Below are 9,359 nucleotides of genomic sequence, written 5' to 3'. Positions count from 1 at the left end.
TGCTTACCTTGCAGCTCTTTCTGGGTCATTCCACCAGAAAGCACAGTGAGAGGGCTACCTCTGCTAGTCAGATAAGGACGCAATCAATTCAAGGCTGTTTTGAACCTTGCTATGCTAGAGAATCTAAATTATATTAATGGATCTACCAGTCTTGTATCTAACTCCTTAATACTACCAAGGCAATTATCCAGAGAACAAGTTAGTGAGACATTGTAATGGCTTGTCTCTTGTTTGAGTGGCATGGGCAAACTCAATAGTTATGGTTGAACTTTAACTTTGCTTTTTTTTTTTCCCAGTGGAAAATCAGAAATTGTAACAGTAACAAATTTACCAACTGCCCAGGTATTAATGATTAATCAATAAATCCTGAAAAGTGGTTTTCATTTTTGTCCCAGAACAAAACCCAAAGGAATCTATGTTTAGAACATAGAAGTTGCATTCATGTTTCTGAGCAGGACACAAGTTTTTAATCCTGGGAACCCACTCTTTTGCAATCGCTTCCTGTCACAAAATATGTCATCACCAACAATTGCTTCAGAGGATAGCTGATGTTTTGCTGATCTGGATGTGTGTGCACCTAGGCCTTGCAAGACTCCAGGTAAGTTTGCCAGAACTAATAAAGCCAAGTGGTCCAAACAGTTCAATGTAACAGAAGCTACAGACAACTTCTGTGTTCCAAATTAGCAGTGGAGTTGAATGAGCAGAGACACCAAATACAGGTTCATGGCAATATGGCAACATGTGGAAAATGTCAGTGACTCAGTAAGCAGGCAAATGCATCTTTCTGTGGAATTAAGTCCTCCCTGCTGATGTTCTGCGCAGGTTTAAGGTTGGTTTTATCCACTGGCTCTTGACAAAAGCATCCGTTTCCCATCATGCCAGGAGAACATCTTGTTCAGGTGGGCAGTTGCCTTTGCCCCAGCAATTGTCTGACTACACTGTCTTCACAAATAACCCTGGAAAACAGTGGTGTCCAGAGCCAGAAGAGCTCTGTCAGTTTAATGAGCTTTTGACAAGTCTTCCAGATACTTGTTTTCTGGAAAGCAAAATCTATGCCCATTTCCTCAGCAAACTGAAAGGGTTCAAATCTAGAAAAAGTTTTTGGTCTCTTCTGTGTATATCATCTCACTCACATTAGATTCAGTCAAGCAGCCCAAGACTGACAGCCATTTGCTCTCTCTGTACTACAGTATTGGTGGAAGGCCCTGTGAATGTCCCATGCTCGCTATTTCCCTGCGTCCCCCATCAACTTCCAAACTGGCTGTTGAGGAGACTTTCAAAGTAAAGAGAGTTAAAGCCAGCCCAATTTCTGAGGCCTTCAGTTCTTTTGAGAAAATCTTGGAGGGATAGACAGCTTTAACTACAGCCCCAGGATTAGGGCTACTCTTTAGCTGGATCTTGGTAGACATATGGGAGAGGCATGTGCAGGGGAAAAGAGCCAGGCTGGGTTTCCAAGTCATCACAGTGACCTAGAAGTTGTACAGGGAGCCAGGCACAACAGCCAACAAAGGACATTTTTCTCTGCTTCCTCCTTCAGACAGCTGGGGGATGTTGCACCAGGGTGATGAGGTTTATTGTGCTTTCTCACAAATGCAGGAAGAGGATTCGCTAGTTCCTGTTGAAATAGTTTTTGGAAAGAAGGCATTACACATGGTGCAAGGTGCCAATAGGAGAAAAGGCTGTTGAGAATAGACATCTACATCACCAAAGAAGCAAAGAAAGCAGCAATATGCCTGGTGAAGCCTGCCTGGGATGCTGTCCTTGCTGGAAGGGCTCCCTGCAGAATGAAATTACCATCCTTAACTGCAATTAAATGCTCATCCAGCTCTTGCTGTTGCAGCTGTTTTTATCTTGACTGAAAATAACTGCATGGGCACAGGTCTCCCCAGGACAGCCAGCTCTGTGAGGGAGAAAGAGGACAATAGTGCTTGGTGGGTTAGAGCCATTCTTGACATCCACAAGGCAAATCGTCTGCAGAGAGGAATGATTGCTCTTCAATACACAACACGTAGCAAAATGGTTGAATAGAGCCATCAAACCTTGGTCGTTCTACATACATCAGCTACATCAGCAACCTTGCACTGCTGTATGTCTCGCCTATGAACTGGAGTCTCTAGTTTGCAGCCCCAAATTAAAAGTGGTGATTCTCTTCAGAACCTGGGAGAAAATGCACAGCTAATTATGAAGTGGCCAAAAATGTAACAGTATTTTCATTTAGTTCATTGAGTTTTTGCCAAGCATTCTAATTGATTTAATGATCCCTGTCCCTGGCTGCTCACTAATCACTATCGCACACTACTTCCTTAATCTTTGGCTGGCAAATGGTTACTAATTGTTGCTGCATCTTGCATTGTGCATCTGGTGTTGACAGCTGTCCTTGCCCTGAGATGGAGAGACAGCTGTTTTTAAATGGAGAGCTCTCTCTCAAATCTGTAAAACATCTGGGAAAATATGGCGCTGAAACTGAGCTATCAAATAAAAAAAGTTAGCAAATACATACATAGGCTAGAGGGTCTGCAAAGACAAAACTTAAAAGTAGGCACAGTAATCAGAGCAGAGAAGACTTTCTGCTGTGTCTTTAAAACACGAGTCCTGGGTGTTGCCCATAAAACATGCCTCTTTCCCCTAATTCCCTGTAGACTGCTTGACATTGTAAAATCTTTTACACTCTGCACACCTCCTAATTTGATCAGGCTAACAAGCCATGTTGCTTTTGCTTCAGCCTATTAGATATAATTCAAAAGTCTTTCTAAAAGGCAGGGTACAGGATCAGGCAGCAAGATCTAACTGGCTGGAAACAAGAAACCAGTACCATGAAAGCATAAAAAAGCCCTAGAAATCAATGGAAACAATTGCATTCCTTTTAAAAAATCCCCAACCAATCTTTTCCAGAATCTCATTTCCTCCTGAACATTTTGTGACCATGATTGTTATGAGGAACCTATTTTTTTCCTCTCCCTGTTTATTTTGTGTATTTAGCAGCACTGATCGTACAGTCCATTGTTTTGCTAATGGTCAGCAAAGCTTATCTCCTGATCAAGCCCAGCCGCTATTGCTCATTTGCTGTTCTGCAAGACTTGGATGAGCACTCCTCTCAGACCCTGTGAGAGGCTGCAAGCCAGCAGCGTGAGCAAGGCTGAACTCAACAGGCAACAATGAGTAGGCATGTAAGGACACAGAAAGGAAATGGGTGAGCTTAAACCAGGTTAGCGTGATTGGAGCAGGAGACACTACAAATGGCCCCCAAGGAGAGAATCTACGAGCAGAAAAGGCCTGGTAGAATTAACAATGCCTTTTTATAAAGAAGTCATTTCAGGACATCTGACTTAAGGGAAGTGCCACATTTATGTATTTTTCATTGGACTGGATTTAAGCCATATCAAGCTGATGATGCCATTCTGAGTTCAAAAGCATATTCTCTTCACCTCATAGACCAGGAACAAGGGCACAATGCAATTAACAGGAAAGGCGGCACTTTTAAAAGCAATAGAAGGGTGTATTTTTAAATTAAGCAGTTACTGTATACTTCAGGCGTTTAAAATAGAAGTTTATTCTAGTCACTGGAAGGTGAGAGACTTCTCCAGGAGATGATTCTAGTTCTCAAGTGTGGTTGCTTTTAAACTTCCCCTAGAGAAGCCTATCTCTTCTCTACACCCATGGAAGGACTCTTGAAAGACCTGCCTGGTAAGTGGCCTCTGGAGTAAGAAGCCTCCCATGAGGTGACAGGAAGACAGTTGTATTTCTAACTGGATTCTGAAAGTCACTGATGCAGGATATCACTGATGGGCAAGAACCTGGATAACACTGATCCCTTTTTTTGGTTAAAGGGTATGGAACATGCTGTTTGAATTCAAATCACACTCGAAGGGTGGACATATGGGAACATCTACAAAATGCTCTGAAACATCTTGCTCAGGCCACAATAAGGATCAAGATCTTGAACTAGAAACCAAGGGTTGAGCTGATTAATCATCTTCTCAAAGCTCAAGAGCTTCCTCCTAACAAGAAGAAAATTGGTGGCAGGAGGCATGTATGGATGAGCAAAGTGGTTGTGACTAAACTCTGACATAAAAAGGAAATGTACAAAAGGTGTAAGCAGGGGTAGGTGGCCCACAAGGAAGCCTTACTAGTGACAGTGTCCTTCAGCAATCCCAGGCCCCTTAGCAAGGGGGCCAAAAGAGCTGAGGAAAGTGGATAACATAATTGAAAGGCCACTCTTTGAAAGATCCCACTGATCAGGAGAGGTTCCTGAGGCCTGGAAGAAAGCCTAAAGCCACTCCTAGCTTCAACAAGGACAAGAAAGAGGATCTGGGAAATTAGAGTCTGGTCAGCCTCACCTCAATCCCTGAAAAGGCAATGGAGCAAAAAACCATGGAAACCATTTCCATACAGACGAAGAACACGGAGGTAATCAAATGTAGTCAGCAAGGATTTACAAAGGGAAAAACAGACCTAACCAACCTGACAGCCTTCCACAGCACAAGTGTCTTCATGAATGAGAGGAGAGCAATGATGTTGTTTGCATTGACTTTAGCAAGGCATTTGACACTGTCTCCCATAACATCCCCATAGACAAGGTATGAGTTACCTAAGTGGGCAGTGAGGTGGATCAAAAAACAGCTGAATAGATGGACCCAGAGTGTCGTGGTCTGTGGCACAAAGTCCACCTAGAAGCCCGTCACTAGAGGTATATTCTGTTATCAGGTCTTATAGTTTTTGACATCATCACTAATGAGCTGGATGATGCAACAGAGTACACCTTTGGCAAATTTACAGATTACGCAAAGCTGGGGGGAGCTGATACACCAGCTGATGTGCTGCCATCCAGAGCAACCTGGACAGGCTGGGGAATTGATCAGAGAGGAATCACATGAAGATCAACAAAGGGAAATGCAGAGTCCTGCACCTGGGAAAGAATAACCCCGTGCACCTGTGTGGGCTGGGGACTCTGCAGAGAAGGACCTGAGGGGTTCTGGAGGCCATGCCAGCAGTATTCCCTCACAGCAAGGACAGACAGCAACATCCTAAGCTGCATTAGGAAAAGCATTGTCAGTAGGTCAAGACAAGTGATCTTTCCCCTCAGCACTGGTGAGGCCACACCTGGAATCCTGTGCCCAGTTCTGGCCTCTGTACAGGAAAGACATGGACTTACTGGAGTGACTCCAGCAAAGGGCTCAAAGTTGATTAAGGGACTGCAGCACACGTCATGTGAGGGAAGACAGAGAGCTGGGAATGTTCAGCCTAGAGAACAAAAGGCTCAGGGAATCTCATCAGTGTGTATAAATATCTGGTGGGACAGAATGAAGAAGAGGGAGATAGGTTGCTGCTGATGGGACAAGAAGCAATAGGTGTTATTTAAAACATGAAACTCCTCCTGAACACCAGAAAACATCTTTTTACTCTGCAGATCATCAAAGACCTGGAGAGGTCATGAAGTCTCATCTTTTCTGTGTATCCAATTCTTTACTATTAAGGGTGGTGAGGCACTGAAAGAGGTTGCCCAGAGAAGTTGTGGAGGAAGTGTTCAAGGCCAGGTTGGATGGGGCATTGAGCATGTTGATTTAGTGGGAGGTGTCCCTGCCACAGCAGAGGGGTTGGAACTAGATGATCTTTAAGGTTCCTTCCAACCCAAACCATTCTATGATTCCATCTCTGGAAATGGACAAAATGTGACTGGACACAGTCTTGGATAACCAGGTGTAGCTGAGCCACCTTGAATAAGATGGGGTTGAACTAAATGATCTCCAGAGGTCACTTCCATCCTCCTCATTCCTGTGATGATTCTGTGATCCACTACAGTAGTTCCTGGTGTCCTGTATGCTCTTGGTTCTTGTGCATTTCACTGCTTTTTCCCTGAGGTAATTAATTACTGGTGTAATTAATAGCACTGAATGCGTGTACCTCTGAGGATGAGGTGGTTATGGAGAAACATGAACTTGACAAAATAGTCAGAAGAATTGCCTATTTAAAAAAAAATAGAGGATCTGGGAATTACGTTCATGACTGTGAGGTTCTGTTCGCGTTTCAGCAGAGTAAGCAAGGTCTAGGGAGATGGAAGCTGACGGAGTGCACAGGGCAGGATCAGATGAGACGTGGGAGAAGAGTGACATATGACAGCCAGTGCTGAGTACAGCACTCAAGAACTTCAGTTTTATTTCCCAGTCTATGAGAACCAATGCCACTAGGTCTGGGCACTCTGGGTGGTGGTGGTAAAATTAAAGCCCTAACACTGTATCAAAACATGATGCACCAAGCATGGACAAATAGATCAAAGTCAGTATTTTCACACAGAAAATGGAGAAAACACAATTAATGACTGCCCGGGAGAAGTCAGATTTACATGACCACCCTGGAACTCTGAAGCACAGACAGCTCTCCAGGGCAGCAGTCCACAAGCTGAACCATGAGCCTGTTCTTTCTCCACTTGTGTTCCCAGTCTCCTTCTCAGCATGGTCCCAGTATATTTTATGCACTAAGTCATGATGCCATTAAGAAAAAAATATGCGATCCCATAATTAATGTCTGTCTCACAAAAGAAGATTTGAGAAACATTTGTCAATAATGGTCTAGGAATTATTGTTCCTGCCTTGGGAGAAAGAGATGGACTGGAGTCCCCAGATGGCTCCTTGAGGTCCCTTCCAGGCCTCTTTTCCACAAAGTCATACATGCCAAAATTAAGCCAAATTAAGTTTGTGCACACTGTTTTAATTCCAGTCTTCTGTAACTTCTGAATGCTTGTTTTCAGAGCCATTTTGGCACAGACTACAGTGTTCTGCTTTTTAGGATCCTGGTCAGTTTGTTTTAAAGCCAACACAGCTTAGCAAGGATGCCATGATATGCATATCACCACTTGTAACAGCCCCCCGACAAAGGCCTCTTTCAGGGACTGCCAGAAACAACCAAGGTGACTGGGACCTCTCCAACTAACAAAGGTTAGGGTGGCAGTAGGAAGGGAAGCACCAGAAACTTGCCTTTCAGATCCACCTGCTGGGAGCAGATGAGATGAAAATCTAAGGATGACTTGGTTCCATCCCAAGCCCTGGAGAGCAGTATGTACCACCAGGAGCTTTTTGCTTCTTGCCATCCATGTTCTTTCCAATCCCATTCTTCTTTCAGACCCTTGAAAGCAAACAGGTCTTTTGCTACCTCCTCTGCTCCCTGTCCCACCATTGTCAAGTTAGCATCTTTCCTCTCCCCACTCTTGTCTCCACTAATTGTATCCCACCTCAAATCATGCCCACACCCTACCTCTGTTCCCCTCCCAGTCTCCCTTGTCCTGTCATCACATATTTTTTCACTTCTGCTCTTTTCCCTACTCCCTCACCTTCTTTTTTTGCCCAACAGGTGCTCCCAAACCCTGAATCCTCAGTGGCTTGATCCTTCTCTCTGTTGTCATTGCTGTTCATTGTTGATTCAGAAAATCAGCCTCCCCCCACTTCCTGCCTCTGCCCCAGTCACACCATCTTTCCCTCTTATACCACCACCTCCCCCAGCTAGTCCAGCCCCAGTCACAGCAGGTTCTTCAAACAGATTTACCTCTTTCCTCCCACAGCTGGCTTTCACAACCACTTCCCCTGCCATGCTGCTTCACAGCCAGTGTGGTGGTGATCACTTCATGAGACAAACCCCACTTTGCTCTCAGCTCAGTGCAGCCTCCCACTGCAATGCCTGGCAGGTGGGGTGGGCTTGGCTACCACCTGTGCACAGCCCAGGTGACAGGTGCTCCAGAAGCTGCAAGGACACAGAGCATACTCAGCCAAGGTGGACTTCCCAGGGATGATTTGGGGATGGCTTTTTGTCCAGTAAATGCTAATAAGCTTCCACGGACCTATGAGGTCTATGATTTTTTAAGGTCGTAAAGTGTGGTCCAGTTTGGATAGCTTTTGTCAAGACCCATAAAAGTGCGATTTCCAGTTTGTATGGTGTGAGGAAGTGCCTCAGACAAAAAACTAAGACATACTTGAAATGGGACAAATGCATTTTTGTTAGCCTTCTTCTTGGAAATGTCCTGGATCACTTTCATTTTAACTTTTCATCACTCTGAAAATTATAAACAAGTGAATCCAAGATATTTTTACGGGAAATGCTGTGCAGCCTTAATATGCAGGGGATATTATGCATCCCTATGCATAGGAATGTTAATTGTTAGATAATGCAATCATAAAGTATTTCACTTTTTTTCACCTTTGTTTTTCTCATTTCCATTCTCACCAATTATCAAAATCTGCTAATAGTTGCATACTCTGGGCTTCAAATATTTTACTCTTCATCAGAGACCTTTATACTGCAGGACAAATTCCTCATTATCTGGAACATCCCTTGAATTAATTTATTCCATTGGTGACTGCTGAGTCATAAAAATAGTGGTATTATACTGACTTAAGTCATAGTGTTAACGGAGCAATCTGCTTGAGCAGCTGAATTAGTCTGAGCAACATGCTTTTCAGCACAGTGTCATGAGTTTCCCCTACACTGATCACTTTTTTTACAAAGATGATATTCAGGTTTATTAAAGGTATTTCTGTTATCCTGGGCTTGGGCATGCTTGCTGAGTTGCTGAAAAAAGTCACAAGGTTTATGTTAAAGGTGGAAGTCACTGTGCTCCTTCACACAGACACAGATATCAGCAGAACAGCTCTTGCTGCCTGAATGGCATGAGCAAATCAATTTCCTACATCTGTTTTGGTCAGCCCAGCATTTCTTTTATACTCTACAGGTAGGTTGCAAACTTGCAAATCCAAGGAGACTGTGGAAATTACCCTGGAAGGAAAGCATGTCTCTCAACACTTCCAGGCATGTTGCGGCAGAACAAAGCTGTGACCCATTCTTTCATCTGCCACCCTAAGGGTAGGAAGATCTTTAGAAGTCAATGTCTCATTTATGACTGTGCATTAGAGCAGCCTAAACTGGTCACAGAGGGAAATTATTTTACAATAATCCTGTAAAGGGAGAGACAGAATCTCTGTTGCTCAGATGTTAGCTGCACAGGGCTTGGCACTGATCTTGAAATCTGATGAATAATGTTGGAAACAATATTGTTCCTAGATTTCCAGCTGTACCGGAAGGTAGGTGGTCAGTGCAAAACCTACCCTACCACCTGCTGCTGCTCCAAGATTGATGCTATCTGGATCAGGGGGAGGATAGCCCAATTCTGTAAAATAAATAGGCCCCTGCTGTGTCCAGCATAGAGGTGTCATCTCTCCTTGTAGGAGACCCTGGCAGCCCAGGGTCTGATTGCATTGCAGGGCACTCATTTTTCCCAGTGGAAAGCTGCAAGACAATTTTTTTATTTAAGTGCTTTACCAGACATACTTCACATGCTTGTGGGGTTGTTTCTAATGCTGTCATTATCTAGAAAA

Source organism: Corvus brachyrhynchos, unplaced genomic scaffold, assembly GCF_000691975.1.
Source record: "Corvus brachyrhynchos isolate BGI_N302 unplaced genomic scaffold, ASM69197v1 scaffold3, whole genome shotgun sequence".
NCBI classification, from domain to species: Eukaryota; Metazoa; Chordata; class Aves; order Passeriformes; family Corvidae; genus Corvus; species Corvus brachyrhynchos.
Note: the sequence above shows the minus strand (reverse complement) of the source record.